The sequence below is a fragment of the Sciurus carolinensis genome, chromosome 3, assembly GCF_902686445.1.
Source record: "Sciurus carolinensis chromosome 3, mSciCar1.2, whole genome shotgun sequence".
In the NCBI taxonomy this organism is placed as follows: domain Eukaryota; kingdom Metazoa; phylum Chordata; class Mammalia; order Rodentia; family Sciuridae; genus Sciurus; species Sciurus carolinensis.
In genome coordinates this window covers 170907539-170925565 of record NC_062215.1, presented here as the reverse complement: position 1 = coordinate 170925565, position 18027 = coordinate 170907539, and positions in this window count along the sequence as shown.

Here is an 18027-nt window from a genome sequence, read left to right as displayed (position 1 = left end):
AAGAGGCAAAGGGGGAACTTGAGCCCATTCAGTTTGGATCCAGAATCTGTGCTTAATGATCATGATAAGCTACGTTTTTTTTTTTTTCTTTTCTTTTTTTTTTTTTTTTCAGAAGTTGACTCTAATTGTATGAAGGAAAACTTTTTATAAGGAAGAGCACTGAGCTTCCACTTCAAAGGATTCTTGGAACTGTTCTATAAAAGAACAAAAAAAAAAAAAAAAGAGAGAAAGAAAAAAAATAACTTCTCCTGTATTTGCAGACCCTGTGAAACCTTGGATTCTCGTGGCATTTGTACCTCAAATTAAATAACTGAATATTTCCTGAAGTAAGTAACTGGCTCTGTTAGTTGGCAGAAATCTCTGACTCCACTTAAACCCATGCAGAGGGCCATGGCAGATGTTTTAGGTGCCAGAAAATTCTAAGTCAAGGTGTACTTATATAGTGAAACAATTTTACCATTGTTGATGTTGTTTAGTTTTTCATTCCTGCTTAGAAAAAAAGTTTAACATTTAAAGCTACCTACAAAGCATACTTTTTTCCTGCAGAAATCGAGGGTCAAAAGATTAATGTTAGTTGTCAGCTGCAAATCATCAGACATGAAAGTGATGTTCTTTTATTATGGTATCAGAGAAGAGAAACTTTCAGAGTGAAATCCAGTAATCCCTCATTTCTAAGTCCATGTCTACTGAGATGTTTGCATTCAAGTGCAGCCCTGGGTGAAGTCCTGATTGCTGAAAGGTAGTTCTGTCTCATGGGGTCACCGGAATGAGATCTAGTAGAAATTTCATTCAAATTGAATGAAAAACATAAAAGAGAATGTTCCGTGGAGCTCAGAAGTCTGGCAAAGATGGACTGATTCTGCGTGTCCTCCCCACAGTTGGTTTATTATGAAAGTCTTGCAAGTTACAATTGCAGTACCTGATTTTGAATATCGCTATAAATTCCTGGAGTAGACAGCTCACAAATCAGATTTCGATGGAAAACTTAATGTCCCTCAATGAACGGTTTTACATCCATCTATCCCCATACCTGCCTACCTAATAATTTTCTAAAACATACTAGTATGCCTTAATTGAGTAAAATACTATTGGTTTTCTTTTATTTTTAGCTTTAGATACTTCTGAAGACAATCAAGTAAACTTCTTGGAATATGTCTGCCTAAATCTTAGGCTGTGAAACATACCCAGTTCTGACCACAGTTCTTCAATAATACTCTTATGAGATTCTATGGCACCATAGTTGACTAAATAAGTTACCCTGATACATAGCTTAATTTCCCAGAGATATATTTCAGATTTCTTTTTTTTTTTTTTTTTGAACAATTTGGTAAGGTTATCAAGTTTTTTATTTTGCTGATATAAAAAAATTATACCTGAACTGTCTCAACATGCCTCTTTTGATTTAAAAGAAAATAAACAAAGGAAACAACAGATGAAAGGAATCCAATATATAACTCAATGTTGTGGATTCCCCTCCTGTTAACTAACGCAAATTTTCAGGAAGCTTGAATTCCTCCAATTCCATTTTAATGCCATTTCCCCCCTCATTCTGTTTTCAGGGGCAATGAAGAACAGCTGGTCACCATCTCCTGTGATAATAACCTCCATATAGTGGAAACCCAAATGGTTTTGGATATGGTACTTACAAAAACATCTCCTTGTGAATGATGTAGCCTATCTGGTATTTCCCCCTGTAAATAGCTAGATTCCTTATAGCCAACCCTTCCAACAACTATCAAATTTTAGCTCTGTTTAGTATAATGCAAGCATTTTCTGCCTCCTCTATTCAGGAATGTCTTCCTAGGAGGTTTCACAATAAAATTTATTGTGTTTAATTTATGACGTACAACGTAAGAAGAATGGAATGCTGTCAGGAAGTGCATTGATAATGGAAGGTTACTCTGGTGTCGCTCTGCTTGTACCAAATTTGCCAAACTCTGGAATGGAATGCCAGTGAGATGGGTTTAGAAAGTTTCTCACAGAAACAGGGAGGCCAGTACCTGGTGGTGGGACTCTGTCACTGCGGGTCCCATCCATTTTTAATTGGGACACAAGGCAAACATTAGATCAAACGCAGTGTTCAAGTGAAAATCCCAATCATGCCAAGTCATAGCCACACCCCAAGAAGGCTGAGGAGGTGACTCAGTCTTTCTGAGGTCTTCTTTTCTATTAGTAGCAGCACAGCCAAACGTCTGAAAACTCTTACATTTTGCTCTCTTTAGGAAAAAACAACATTGATTTTAGAGGTTTTCGTTATGGAGGTCAGGGGGATTTTCTAAGGCAGCCCAGAGGAAGCTGGGTTTGGATCAGGAAGCCAGACATTTTTTGGCCTGCATTTCCTACTTGAAGGAGATTCCAGTTTGCCCCCTCCTCACCTCGCCCCCACCCCAAGCCGCTCGAAGCCCCGCCTCCTCCCTTGGACCATATGGGGAAGCTGGCTCAAGGGCTGCAAGTTCACGCAGCTGTTCAGCCCCTGCTTAACGTCCCGGTCATTACAGCAGCGTGTTTCTCTCTTTCCAATCATGCAACTTTTACTGATGGAAAATGATTTGTTTTTAACAACTTCCAAGCATTTCGTTCTTGCTTTAATAGATAAGATGTCTTTTGGCATTCAGTAATTGAATTCTCTGTAAAAAACCAAAAGTGACTCTATCAGTTCCCAGCTCCACAGGAGGGCTCCGTGGAACTAGCCAAAAGATGGGCGGGCGGGGGGGTTAAATGGGTGTAACTAACTTGATACGAATAGGTCAGCTGGGAAACAAAGCAAGCTCATCGCCTTCTGCACAGGGAGGTGGTGAAAGAACATTTTTTAAAAACGTGGAACTGGGAAAAATCAAAAGTACAAATTGAACTCCGTCTTCATGATCCAAACTCTGTGTGCTCTCAAAGGATTTTTTAAAACAAATATCTGAGGAGGTTTTCATTTATCTTAGCTCAATCTCTCAGAGCTCTAAGTTTTCTGCTTTGGTAGTTGGGATGGGATGGGGGTTCCGATGAGAACTGGGAATGGACTCTTTGCTGTAGCCAGGCAGAGTTCCTGGGCACAGATCAGACACGTGCTAACTCACATCATCATGCCATTTGTGTATAAAATAGATCTATCCTGGCACCTCTGTCTTTGTATCTCTTGAAATGACACTGTGGGTCAATCTAAGAGCATCATTTTTAAAGTAAAACTTTCTCAGCTCATTAGAATATTTCATTTGGGGACTTTTATTTTTCAAAAAACTGAGCGGCAGTTGTGGCAAATAATTCAAATCAGTGTCTGTGTGTGTGTGTGTGTGTGTGTGTGTGTGTGTGTAAATACTCCTTCCACAAAGCAGGCAGTTCTAATTGGTGTGGAACTGATAGGAAAGTGAATGTTTTCTTTATATTGAAATTCAAAATTCAGAAAGTGAACAGGATGACAGAATACAATTGCACAGTGGATTTGCCTTATCTTGACATTTTAAAGATTCATATAATTTAACGTTTAGCTGCAGTTAGAGTATATAAACATGTATTCTATCATGCTATTACCATTTTGATATTTATCAGATCATATATTTATATTTTGATGGTCCAATGGATATCCTGTATGTATACATGGAAAAAAGTGTGTATGTATATCTGTATCTCCCAGGGGTATTGATTTTAGCCCTGTGGGGCCCCCCCTTTCATTCTAATAATGGATACTCACTATGCAATGGTGTAAATCACCTGTCTTCACTACCCTTCTTCTCTGGCCACCTCCAAAAGTTTGTTTTTTTCTTAGGGATCTCTTTGGAAATTTGTGACATCAGGGTAAGAGAAATCATAATAGACAGATTTAAATTTAGAGCCAACAATTTCTAATTTTTAACACGTTTGGCAGATAGAGCCGCTGTCTGCAAGGACCACAGCCACACCAGCGGTAAAGCAGCACTTCCATTCCTCTGAAGCCTTAGAATCTCCCTGTGGGACAAACTCTAGGGAGGGAAGTTTGAGCTTCACTTCTCCATGAGGGCAAGGCAGCAATCTAGGTCTGATTTCTTGCTTTATCATTGGTACTTGGCTTATGCAAAGGAAAAATCATGTTTAATATTTTAAAGCCAACCTAGGGAATGAGGATCCTCAGGCTTAATAAACACCAATCCATGTGGCTACCTTACCTCATGTTCCACTTCCTTAGATGGTTGCATCGGTAGCACTGAGAAGAATATTTTTAAACCTTTCAATCATTTCAATATCCACTGGACCATCAAAAGGATAAATATGATCTGAAAAAACTCAAAATAAGTCATTGCATGATACCTTTTCATTAAAAGCGTTCATTCTTTTATTCAGCACACTGTTCGAATACCAGGCATTTCCTAGGGACCAAGGACTCAGCAATGAACAAAACTGATGGAAATCTCTGGTCCATGTAGGTGACAGTTTCATAGAATAAGACAGACAAAATAATCAAGTTTAAAAAAGTTAAACACCAAGAGGAACAAAGGAGGAAAATAAAGAACCTCTATAAAGGAATAGAAAGGGATGAGAAGGTTGTGATTTCACATGGGGTAGCAGAGAAGACCTCGCTAGTAATGACATACCTGAAGGATGTGCAATATAAGCTGTGCAAATACTAATGGAGAAAACTATCCAGGCAAAGGGTGTGGCCAGTGCAAAGGTCCTGAGGCATTGTGGATGGACCATTTGCATTTAAAGAGTACAGTGGCACATACCTGTTATCCCAATTACTCTGGGGGCTAGAGCAGGAAGATTGCAAATTTGAGACCAGGCCTAGCAATATAGAGAGAACTTGTCTCAAAATAAAATTACAAAGGGCTGGGGATGTAGTGCCCCTGGGTTCAATCTCCAGTACAAAAAAAAAAGGCAAATACTACCAAGGAGACCAAGGGGCCAAGGGACCTGGAGTACAGAACACAATGGGGTAGAGATTAGGATTAGGAGATGTGATCAGAGAAGAGGAAGAAGTCAGATCTTATAAAGACATAGTTTATTATAGCAAATGTGGCTGTTACTTTGAGATATGGGACACCTTTTGAGATTTTTTTTAACAGAAAAGTGACAGAATTCTGTATACCTGGGCTGGGGAGATAGCTCAGCTGGTAGAGTGCTTGTCTCACAAGCACAAGGCCCTGAGTTTGATCCCCAGTACCGCAAAAAAAAAAAAAAAAAAAAAAAAAAAAGCTGCACATCTTTTAACATGGTCACTCTGGCTGCTATGTTAAAAGGTGATTTAAGGGCAACAAAGGAAGAAGTAGGAAGGCTGTGAACAGAGGAATAGTGTTATCTGGTGTGTGTGTTCAAAGGAGAGTTCCTGCTGCAGTTTGGGACTGTGCTAGGGTTTGTCAGCAAATTGATATTTTGGCTGGGTAGCTCTGTTGAAGACTTTCCTGTGCGTTCCATGGTGTTTGCTGGCTTCACTGACTTCTATCCGATAAAACCATAGCACTGCTCCCACCCCAACACCCAGTAATGACAACCAAACATGTCTGCAGAACCCGAGGCGCCACTGCAGGTGAGCAAGGCATAGGACAGGAGAGGAGGAAGATGTCACCTTATCCCCTGGAACAAAGGGCTGGGACTAGGGAGAGCCTCCTCTCTCCTGGACCGTGTCCACAGCTCAGGACATGCACTCCCACATGTTTGGAATCTCTGCAATTGGAGGAGACTTTGAAATCCCCAAAGATGTAACCTCAAAGGGTCACACTCAAATATTTTCCAGGTGCTATAGAAACAGGGTATGTTTGAGGTTGAAATCACCCATATGTTTATTCTTCAAGGACCAGGCCCATGCTGTCTGCTTCTTTTTTCCCTTGGTTTTGTCAAGTCTGACAACTCACTGTTTGACTTGTATCCAGGTGAGTTCCTGTAGCCCTGAACCCAGGCCCTTCTATATACTTTAGCATTAAGTCTTAAGATAGTCCCATTGACAACAGTTACAATGCAGAGCACTGTTTGAAGAAAATGCCAGAGGCTCACACTCATCCATAACATTCTCTTGTCTGAGGGCAGTTTCTGCTGGAGGGAGGAGGGGGCCGTGACTGAGGTCACCAGAGAATCAGCCTGGCACCAGGAACACGATGCGGCTCAGGACTCAGGTGGGAATTTCATTCAGTGTGAAACGCGGAGCAGCGAGACAGGCTCCTTGACCTCAGTAATGCAGGGATTAAGGCCCATTGGAGACATGAGGCTGCAGAGCTGGAAGGCAGAATCTACAGCTCCAACCTTGAGGTCCTTCCCCTGAGGACTCTGCTCTGTTTTCACAAAGGCATCTCAGAATGCCAAGGCCCTGGATGGTAGAAATGTAAACACAGGGACACAGAATGGCCTTTGGTCTTAGGGTGAGCCACAGGGTTTCTGAGTAAATAATTGCAAGCATTCCAAGAGTTGTGCTGGGAAATGGTTTTATAGGAGAGACAGATGCCCTGAATACAGAATATGCAACTTCGTTAAAGATAGTCCAACGTCCTTTCAGGACAGGGAGGCTGTGATTAAATCCTTCAGGAAGGACTGTTAGTGTCCTCCGCTGCTGGGGTCTTACACGATGGCTTCTCTGCCTCATCTCATGGGCGGCAGAAGCTGCGCCTTTGAAGATGAGGCCCTGCGCACGTGAGGGTAAGGGGATAGAGGAGGCAGTATTTGCATTTGCAGAACTGGTCTGCTCATCTCTTCTGCTCACTTGGGCCTCTAACATAAAGCTCAGATGAGTGTGTCAACTCACCTTCAGGTATAGGCAAGGATGCAGGCATCGTAACACGGTGAAAGAAGGTGGGAGGGGGTTATAATGATTTTCATGGTTTTGCCACCAGTCAGACAGTAATTCTGTGAGAACTGACTAGAACACAGCTCATGATGTCATAAAGATGCAAGTTTACTTTTCTATTTAATCCCCAGCAGTAATCTCATCAGTCCCTAAATGAAAAACCCAAGCGGTCCATGAATTTGATACTAATTTCTGATCTTATGGTCATTTTATATTGCTTATTCTCAATTTAGAAAATGAAATATCCGGTTCAAGATATTAATCAAACCTGAAGTTTCTTGTGACATCAAATGTCAAATCATCTCTCTTCAAGTTCAACCTGTTTCTGACTGGAAATCTACAAGGGGACATGGGCATGGGGGTAGGTTTTGGGGTACATTTGATTTCCCCTGCTGTTTACAGTGTGATCTTTTCCGTTTCTCCAGCAACTCACCAAGTCATGTCTGCTTTCCAGAACTCAGTAGTGGAGGAGCAGGAAATGTCTTCCTTGAAATGAACCCTCCTTACTGGTCTTCAGACTGACTGGGTTTAACTGACAGTTAAGATTTTAACTCTTTTGCTCAAGAGTCATCTACCTGGGGTTTGCAGAGGACCCCACTCCTACAAACTCCTTGACTGGGGCAGATGATAGCAGATTGCAAAGCATGAGGACTCAGGGGAGCACGGTGCCCATCTCCCTCTTCCCTGGGATCCCCATCGCCTGGACCTCGCAGAAGGGCTGGAGGCCTGTACTCGGTTGCCTCTCCCAGTTGCTCACCCAGTGAGACAGGTGCTTCCTGATTCCAGCACTCAGCACTGCGGGTGCCCCCACCCCTGCAGAGCAGTACCCCCAGCTCCCTCCTCCCTCCAGCTGTGGCTCCTCTCAGCTGGGAATCAAGTTGAGCCCACTGTCTCCACACATTTCCCAACCTTCTGATCATTACACGCCCTCGGAACAACTGAGTCTGATGGAGGTGTTGGGGACCGGTGTTTGGGAGAGAGCAGAAAGTGCTCTTCAGACAGAGGGGAGGCGGAGCCACCTGAAGGGTCCCTGCTCACTGTCACCCATGAGACCTTTTAACTCCCTTCTGTTAGTATTTTATTCCATGGGACTAGGTCAGGGAAATAAACATTTCTTTTAATCCCCCACCCAAAGACTGAAAGAATACTAAGGACATAGGGTGATAATGGTATATTTCGACAAATTGTCCATTTAAAGAATTGGTATTTGCCTTTTAATCCCTTTGACGGTACCTCAAATTCTAGTAGGAGTAACTCAGAATATCTAATAAACACTCATTATTAAAGAAAGTGTTATAAACTCGGTTGAACTGAGGGGTTAATTGTTATTTTTAAGGTTTAATAGTTGGCATTCCTTTTTTTTAAACCTCCAGGAAAATGTTTGCATCTTAAACTTAAAAAACAACAACAACAAAAAAAAACCAAACGTCCTTAAACTTAAAAGACTTAGATAAACATTTGAAGAAGAATAGCAAAGACCGTTGTGGACATGTTTGATCTAAAGCTGATGCTAAGCAATCTCTCCACTAAAGAAATAGACCTGAATCTCCTGCTGTCACTTGGGAACCGTGAAAATAGGGAAAGTGTCAGTGGGAACAGGGAAAACAGATGCTCTCTGCCTGAACCATCCCTTTTAAAGGGACTATGTCGTAGCAAATATAGACCAGTTACTGAAGATTTAAATATTAACCATTCTCGTCTGTGGAGACACGACACTGAGTTTTTAAATATATGAGTTTATACCTTTGAGTCAATTTTCCACTTTGAGAAATTATCTTATGATACATTGATGAATTGGAGACAAGATTTCAAGAACTCGATGGACCAAGGATTGATAAGACTCTATGTGGTCCATTCATACTGATGAAAAGCTACAAGAAAAAGTTTTGCATTATTTTCCTATGTTATTTCAAATATCCAAGAAGAAAGAAAATAAACTGCAAACTCTTTTAGGGCAGAAAATTGTCACTTAGAAAAAGTCTCCTCAGGTGAACTCTTCACTCCCCATCCTGTATTGTCACCATAAGCTGCTAAAATACAGGCTGCAGAGTAAGAATTCTGCTCTCAAGTTGGAAGCTGGGGCCAAATGAAAAGCTGTAGCCAGGCACAACCTTATCAAAATAACCGCCCTGACTCTGAAGCAAGAGGAGAAACTCCACATTTAGAAGACACTGCTACACAGCAAGGTCTGCATTGCCTGATTTATTTGCTCAGCCATCATCAACCCTTATAAACCAGACTGGCAGAGGAAGCAGAGACCTGAGAATGGGTGGCTGATGGGAAATGACAGTGGCCACACTGCCCAGTAACCCAGGATCATAAAACAAACAACAGCCTGCCCTAAAGTGAGGTTCTGATATTTGGTTCCACATGGATTTTTTTTTTTTTTTTTTTTTTTTTTTTAAACACGGCAGTAAAGTCTGTCTCCTGACAGACAGAGTTTTTGAAAGATTCCTTGTTTTGCTCCTGGACCTTCTCTTCCTTAATCTGTTACAATCTGAGCACATCTAGACTTCTAGATAGTGAAACCAAAAACACCAAACCTGCCAGCAAAAGCAGAGTAGCCTTCAGTGGAAGGGTCCCAGAGGGTGGTAGACTGTGATGCTTTATCTGGGTCCACTGATAACAACTTGCAACAAGTGAGGAATTGGATAATTCTTAGGAGACTCAGGGATCAGAACACGGGCAGAAGGAACTGGAACTAGGTAGCACTATTGACTATAAAAATTGTAAAGTCAAATTAGAAGATCTTCAACAGTAACATTTTAAGGAAACAGAGTTCTGTGACAGGATAATTTCAGAGCTAAGCAAAGGTTGAAGGCTGGTCCCCTGTCTCATCCTAGTCTAAAACACTCCACCTTTCCTTTCATAGATGCTGGTGCCAACTTGTTTGATAAGTATTCTACATGGTGCACAGGCTAGATTTACTGAGATTCTTAGGCAATCGTTTTCCAAATGAAAAAGCAGAAGACCAAATGTTATATAACGAGTAGAGCCACTGGATTGACTGAAAAAGTCTATGGACATTTGGTATATAATATTGCTTAGAAATGCAATCCATCACACTCAGAATTCAGAAGCCAATAAGGTCACCAAGGAATATTTTTGAAAGAACATGGCTGTCCTTTAAAGATGACAACATAAAAGTGGAGGTTGTACCTTGAAAATCTACTTATGTTTTCTAAGTCCATGAAATTATCCAAATTTTACTACAATTCTTTCTGCTTTCAATGAATGCTTTTTTTTTTTTTTTTTTTTTTTTTTTTGGTATTAGGGATTTAACTTGGGACCCTTTACCACTGAGCTACATTCCTATCCCTTTTTTTTTTTTTGTATTTTATTTGGAGGCACGGTGTCACTACACTACACTATGTTGCTTAGGACCTTGCTAAATTGCTCAGTCTGACCTTGAATTTGCAATCCTTCTACCTCAGCCTCCCAAATCGTGAGGATTACACGTGTGTGAGACCACACAGTCAATGAATGCATTTTTAAAATGCATTTACAATCTTCTGTTTAAATTACTTTAAAAACATTTGAATATGGTTGACTTTTTTTACAAATTGTGGTTAAAAATGCATGATATGAAATGTACACCTTAACCATTTCTCAGTGTGTGTATAGTTCAGTAGTGTTAACTGTATCCACCATATTACATTCCTTGTGCAGCCAAGCTTCAGAAGTTTTCTATCTTCTAAAACTGAAACTCTGTAGCCATTAAACAACACCTGAGTTGCAGATGTAGCTCAAAAGTACAGTGCTTGCCTAGCATGAACAAGACCTGGGTTCAAAACCCCGCAAAAACAAAAGAAAAACTCCCCATTTTCCATCCTCTCAACTTTCTGGCAACCACCATTTTCGATTTGTTTCTATGAATTTGACTACCGTAAGTATGTCCTCCATGTTTCATCTATCCATGTATCCATTGATGGACTCTCCAATCACTTCTATGTTATGGCTTTTGTGAACAGTGCTGCTATGCACATGTGTATAAAAATATCATTTTTTGAGACCTGCTTTCCATTTTCTTGAATAAATATACAGAAGTGCAATTACAGTTTAATATAATAATTCTATATTTAATTTTTTGTTTTGTTTTTGTTTAATTTTTTAAGGAATTTTTGTACCACAATGATTAGACTATTTGACATTCCCACCAACAATGCAGAAGGGTTCCAACTTCTTCATATCCTCACCAGCTCTTGTTATTGCCTTTTCTCCTTTCTCTTCCTTTCTTTTCTATTCCCTTTTTTCTTTTCCTCCTTCCCTCCCTCCCTTTCTCTCTTTCTTTCATTCTTGCAGTAGCATCCTGATGGGTGTGAGGTGGTACCTATTTGAAGTTTTGATTTACATTTTTGATTTGACAATGCTGAGCATCCTTTGCTTGTTTTCCATTTTGCATATCTCCTTCTGGCGAAATGTATGTTGAAGTCTTTTGCCTGTGTCAAAATCTAGTTCAGCAGGTGTTTACCTTCAATGTGCTTCTCCAGTTTGAGTGTCTGAATTTTTATTGCATGGCATGCTGCTGCTCAGCAGTGCCTCAGAGCTGGAGTCTAGTTGGTGGACGGATGGGTCAAACTGAGCACAGCTAGAACCTGGAACTCAGGGGCATGGAGACAGTCCAGAAAGTCATTCCTTTCTTCCTTTACGTAGGATTCACTCAAATGACCAGCCTTTATTCCATGCTGCCATAAACTGGGCACTGAGCAGAGAGACGCAAAGGGACATTTTGAGAGACAGGATAACTTGGAATGAGGAGGATGGACTTGGCTTGGGTGTAAATCTTAGCTCCTTCATTTGCAATATGTGGACATTGATTGCATCATATTATAGAAAGCATGTATCTCATGCTAAGGGGTTTACTTATAAAGTTATAATCGAGAGATCTACTAAAGGGTTTCAGGTGTTGCAAATTTCAAAGAAGAGAGCAAATGAAATGATGAGAAGTTTAAAGGGAATTGTCCTAGGAAGATTTTTAAAAATGGAAGAAGAAAATTTCCTCAAACAAAAACTGTTATGGACACAATTAAGTGCTTAGTCTTGGTTCTGCAATAGACTACTTAAATGACCAGGGAAATTAATTTTAACTCCCCAGCTCCTGTTGGCTTAAATATAAAACAGGGATAATACCTAATGAGACTTTTAAACAATAATTAAAGAAGAAGATATACTCAAAGCGTCTTGTGGTTCCTCAGCACAGGAGCATTGCCCTCTTTTGGAAGACGGTTGAAAGACTTCCTTTGCTTTCTCTACCCCATTCCCTTTCAGGACCCACATGTGGGGCTGTGCCCCACTTCTGCACCTCACTTATGGGCTTATCCCCCATCTAGGACCTGAACCCATCGGGCTCCATCTCAAACCAGTTTAAGACTTTTCTTTTCTCTTCTCTTTTCTATTTTCTTTTCCCTTTTCTTTCCTTTCCTTTCCTCTCCATTCCATTTCTTTTTTTCCTTCCTTCCTTCCTTCCTTCCTTCCTTCCTTCCTTCCTTCCTTCTTTCCTTCCTTCCTTCCTTCCTTCCTTCCTTCCTTCCTTCCTTCCTTCCTTCCTTCCTTCCTTTTTTCTTTCTTTCTTTCTTTCTTTCTTTCTTTCTTTCTTTCTTTCTTTCTCTCTTTTTCTCCTTCTTTTCTTTCTTTCTTTTTCTATCTTGTAATTAATTAGCCTTACATTAGTTGGCCTTATATTATTTTTTAGAATAACTTACTCCAAATTGCCATCTAATAACAATAACTGAATTCTCAGACTCAACCTTCCTCATTCTCTCTCCTTTCCTCCCCATCATAGTGTTTGGGAAGAAAAGGTGAAAAAAATGAATTAATGAAAATCGGATTACACCATATTTTCTGAGGCACCATGATCACACTACAAAGAATGTTCAAGGTGCAGATACAATATCCATGTGAAGGATGGCATGCTATTTTCAGTTTGGTTTTCAAAGTTTGTCTTGGTACTAAGTATTTTTTGAGAACTGTTTCACACTGGAAGACCAGGGGTTAGAGATTTGGGAAAATATACAAGAAGACAAATACACTGGACAGTCTGTCTTGGAAGCACAGTTGTTTCGTGCTTTCCAGGAGGGAAGTGACTGGTCAGCTGGTACCCCTGGAGCCTCTTTCTGATCAGGAATGAAACTTTACCTTGGCTTCTGTGAAAAATCAGTTTATCTTCATTGCCTCAGACTATTTCTCTCCATTCATTGACAGTTCCATTCTGCCAGAGTGGGCTGGGAAAGAAGCCAAAGAGAAACACACTTTTTGATGTAGGAATTAAAAATGCAAAAGACTTTGGTTCTTTTTAAGAAAGAGCGGCAGAACAGAATTAGAAGGTAGAATTGAGGAAATATAAGTAGAAAAGAAACCCATGATTTTGTGAATGAATTGTTGCATTTTTCTTTGTTTAAATTATATGTGGTGCTAGACTTCAAGAGATTGGGAGGCACCTTATGCCTTCCTTGATCAAGATTATAGCCCATCCCTTGGCACAGTGGCCATAGTAGATGCTCAATAGCATTTGTTAAATGAAATAAGGAACAAAGAGAAGAGGAAGAGAGGGAGTGATAAAGAAGGCACAAAGGGACACGTAAAACTGAGATGTGATTTTTCTGTTGTGCTTGACAAGACGTGGTTAAATAATTTATCTTTTTCAATAAGATAAATCTAAATATTTTCACAAGCAATGTGCTCATCTATAAATAAATTTGTAAATAGATATCCTCATGAATCATAGGAGGGATGGAGATTTGACTTCAGTGTTAGCATGAGTTGCTTTTGTACAATGCTTTGTGTTACAGGACAATGGACAAAGTCCATGATTGCTCAGGCTACTCCAAGTTGATCCTCAAATATTTTGGTAACTGGTAAACACAGAAACTGCACAAACTCAAAGACAGAATCATCTTTCCTTCTTTGTTTTGCATTTATGTTGCAAGGTATCCTGCTTGCTTCCCATAAATGCTGAAATAAAAGTGGTCTGTAAGGACTAATGAATTCAAATGGATAGCATCTCTCTTTCAGGGACTTTGAGAAAACAGGAGCCACGACGCACATGCGCATAGCTTCCTGACAGACCAGAGCTGAAAGATGTCCAACAACACAGTAAGGGCCACTTGAATTAAAGGAGACAGGACTCCTGATGGCCTTCAGTGCCCTGCCAGAACTCCTGTTGCAGACCAAGACTCTCTCCAATTCAGAGCACCTTCTATTTTTCATCAGGCAATAATATTATCTCAAAAATCTTATAGAATGTTCCATTTTGGAAATCCATTATGGGAATTTTTATAGAATTTTCTTATTTCTTTGGAATCAGGGGCCAGGGCTTAAACTTGTGGACAAAGCCAACCAAAGAGTCTCAGATTCCATTAACGGAACACAGACACCCCTGGATTATTATAACCCAGCCTCAGTGAGTATAAGCAAAACACCATCAGGAAGCAGTGTCCTCTGGAATAACTCTGATCATACACACAGAGAATAATAAAGCATATATTACAAACTGAAGGCTTTGGCATTCCTATATACTAAGCTAACAAAATAATATTTTCTTCTGTCCCTGAAATTCTGAAACTGCCAAGGGCAAGGCAGCCTCTTCTGATCCTATAGACTGACTGATCCTTCAAAAAAACCTGTGAGGCTACATGGGATTTACCTAGACACCTTTCATAGTAACTGCAAAATGAAACCACCAAAGTACCTCTTTAAGGATCTGTAGATTTTTAGTTCCAGTGGAAAACTAGAAAGAGAATTTCACCTTCAAGTGTCACTGAAAACAGATCCACTACCAAGTCCCCATGGCTGGTTTTTCTTTCAAACTTCTACTACAGCATTTTCATAGTAATGTACCTTTCCGAGAGATCCATTCATTATGTGTTCAGGTCTGATGATATAATTTCAGAGTTTTTATTTTTTAAATGCTTTTTCAGTTTTCTTGATAAAGTAGTTTCATGAGAATTGTTGACAATTCCAAGTTAGGATGAGGACAGCCATCACAACTGGCATGAGGATCCTCAATGTCTTTTATGTGTCTCTAAAATTATGATCTTGATGATAATCCTTAAATTTATTCCTAATGCTTCCTTTCTTTTCAAGAATTAATATGACTTATTGCCTTCTTTTCTTTCTTCTATAATCTGAATTTTATTTTATTTTTTAACTTTTTTTTTCAGTTGACATATATTTGTACTTATTTGTGGGGTATAGCATTATAATTTAATACATGTGTACAATGTGTAATGACCAAATTGGGGTAATGGGCAATTTCCCTTTCCCCAAATAATATGATTTTAATGGGCTGGGACTCTTCAAACTCTTCTAGTGATTTTAAAATCCAGAGATTTATTCCTTTAATTATGTCCCTTTTCATAACCAGAATATATTTCAGTTATACAGCTGTGCATCCTCACTGATAGCCCTACAACCTGAGTGCAAACCACACCACCTTTGCAGTCCACCATAACAGCCTCCATTATTCCATTACACGCTTTCTCCTATCTCCTTCCATGCAAGGGTCATAGTGCTTCATCCCCTGAGGTCCTGTTGAAAACCCTCTGAAGACCTCTGTTTCCCTGAGGATTAAATCCAGCTTTAAAAATGACCAACAATGTGTGTCAACTCCTACCCTTCCTCCAGCTCCATATGGCCTCAATCCCCTAAGTATCCCTCCTACACCCACACACTCAGCACAGCCACTGGGTCATCTTCTGATTCTTTCAAACTCCGTTCTGTATTCTCTCTCCTCTATCTAGGATGCTCTTCTCCCTGGTTTTTGGCAAACTCACATTTATCTTTCACCTTGTAACTTACATGCAACTTCCTTGACTAACTTTTGTAAATTATCTGTACCTAATTACTATCTTCCAAAATACTCTGATTTTTTTTTTTTTTTTTTTTTTTTGCTTTAAGGGCATTTTTATTTATAAATAATTTTAGAAATTTGCCCAGATTCCAGTTCTCCTTTCAGAAAACTATTCATAAAGTAAATAGACTAGTCTCTTGCCTAATAGGGACGAGTCTATTCACCTTGTCTATAACTCCAGTGCCTTCTCAGTGCCTATTGAATTATATAAATGCACAACATTTGCGTTTCTAAAAAATGAAAAATGATAAAGTTAACAAATATGGAGCATCACTTATTTTTGAATAATGCTGATGATGGAACTAATGCATTCCAGCCCCAGTGATAAAATCAAAGGTATTGGCTTTTAAATAACTTTCAACTACCAGGCGTTTCAGTCTTTCAATGTCATCACGAATTACAAGCTTTCAAAGTGAGGTTGAACAATCAGGTGACTTGTTTGCACACCATCTGACATTTTTGTATTTGAGATGCTGGTGTCTCTATGGATGGAGAATAAGGGGGTGTGGAGATGGAAGGGTCTGACCCTCTAGGGGCTGTATTGGTAGACATGAGGCTGGCTGGTGAGTGAATCTGAGGGGAAGGCATAGGTTGAGCAGACCTGGCTACACACATACAGACACGGGAAAGCAACTTTGACCAGAAACTGTGGGGAAGCCTGAGATTAAACATAAATATTGTGGCAGAAAATGCCAGTGTTGAGTAAACAGAGACTAAAGGCCAGGCAGCTTTCAGCAGGGCTGCTGGAACTGCATCCAGGGTGAAGTAAGAGAAGCAGAAGCACCAGCAGGACTCTAGGTGCTCTGCTGCCATCTTGCAACTGGCAGGGCCCACGTCAGACTCCAAGGAATGGACCCCAAACTTTGGACTGTGGGGTTTTTAAGATGGTCTCTCGCTCTGTATGTGATCAGGGATTAGGATAAACACCAGAACATGTGGCAGGACTTTGGTTCCAGCTAAAATTCCCCTGGCTCAGCCAGCGTGGCTGCAGCAGCCCCAGCTCCTGCTGTGGTAACCAGTGGGCTGGAAATAAACCTGTGGGGAGAATCCCCATGATGGAGTGGATGGATCACCTCATTCGCTGCCTCAGACCTCTTCCAGGATTGCGTGCCTTAAAGGCTTCCTAGAGATGGTGTCCACAGTGTGTTGCGAGCGGCTAATCTGTGAGTCATTCTTGGGCAAGATGCATCTTCCCTCCCAAGTCTTGTCCATCAATAACCATTTTTTCTTTTCTTCCTGAACACAGAATCCCATTCTTTCTCAGGTCCTACGATATTAGTTGTAGCCATATTACAGAATTTTGGCAATAGAGTGTAAACACCATTTCTAGATAGGATTTTTATAAGCTCTGGGGCTTTCTTCCACCCTTCTTTATTCTCTGATGATTGTAGGACATCTTGTAGAGAATTTTAAGGTCTTAAAAGATCAAGGAGGCATACAATTGAAGAATTCTGGTTTCATAATGACTATAGAAAACTAAGCCTCAACTAATACACATTAGACTTGTTTTGAACAAGAAATAAACCAATGACCTGTTAAACCACACTGACTTGGGGGGTTGGATGTTACAGAAGTTAATGTTACATACTACGATTAATAAGCATAGAAAGTAAGAACTAGGTAGTCAAAGATAAGTAGAGATCCAGACAGAACATGAGGCATGTGAAAAATTAAGGTCTACTTTGGCAGATGGGCAGATTCTACTGGACAAAAAGGTGCTATAAGAGTTGTTTATTTTTGAGCTTTGATCCCTATGTTATAAAAGTTACACATTTAGACGCTGAAATTCTGTTCCTGAATCCCAGTCCTTTTAATGGAATCACATGGCTAAACATCCCTTCTCTTCTTTCTCTCCTCAGTATCTCACTTCATATCTATTGTAGGCCACTGGACACTGCCATTTGCAAATGAATGAGTGTGTTCAACTCACACCCATGAAACCTCTACTCTTTATGGTCACTGATCCATGCTGAGGCTACAAAGCTGGGAAAAATGTTCTCTCTGTCTTTAAGCATCAGCAATCTAGCTGTTGGAATAAATAGCTCTGACCATGTGTGCTGCGCGTGAGATACACACAAGGCAACAGAGGAGAAAGGGATCAGTTTCCATGAGGGGATGTCATGAGCAGGGTCTGAGAAGCCTTCATAGAATAGGAGATATTCGACCCAGGTTGAGAAGAATGTGCATGTGTTCCTGAGTCCTTGAACAGCCTTTGAAAGAGACAATGACTCCAAAAAAGGCACAGAAATGTGAAACATGATAGTGTTTTTCGGGCAATGGAAAATTGTTTTGTAGGCTCCAGCTTAAAGGGCAAATAGTGATAGAAAGCAACAGGGTGATTGTGGCCTCTTAGTTGAACCATTTCCTCACTTCCAATGAACTTCTCCTCCCCCTCAGCCCTGCCAAACATTTCTGCTGTTATACCTCAGAGTTGTCATCACAA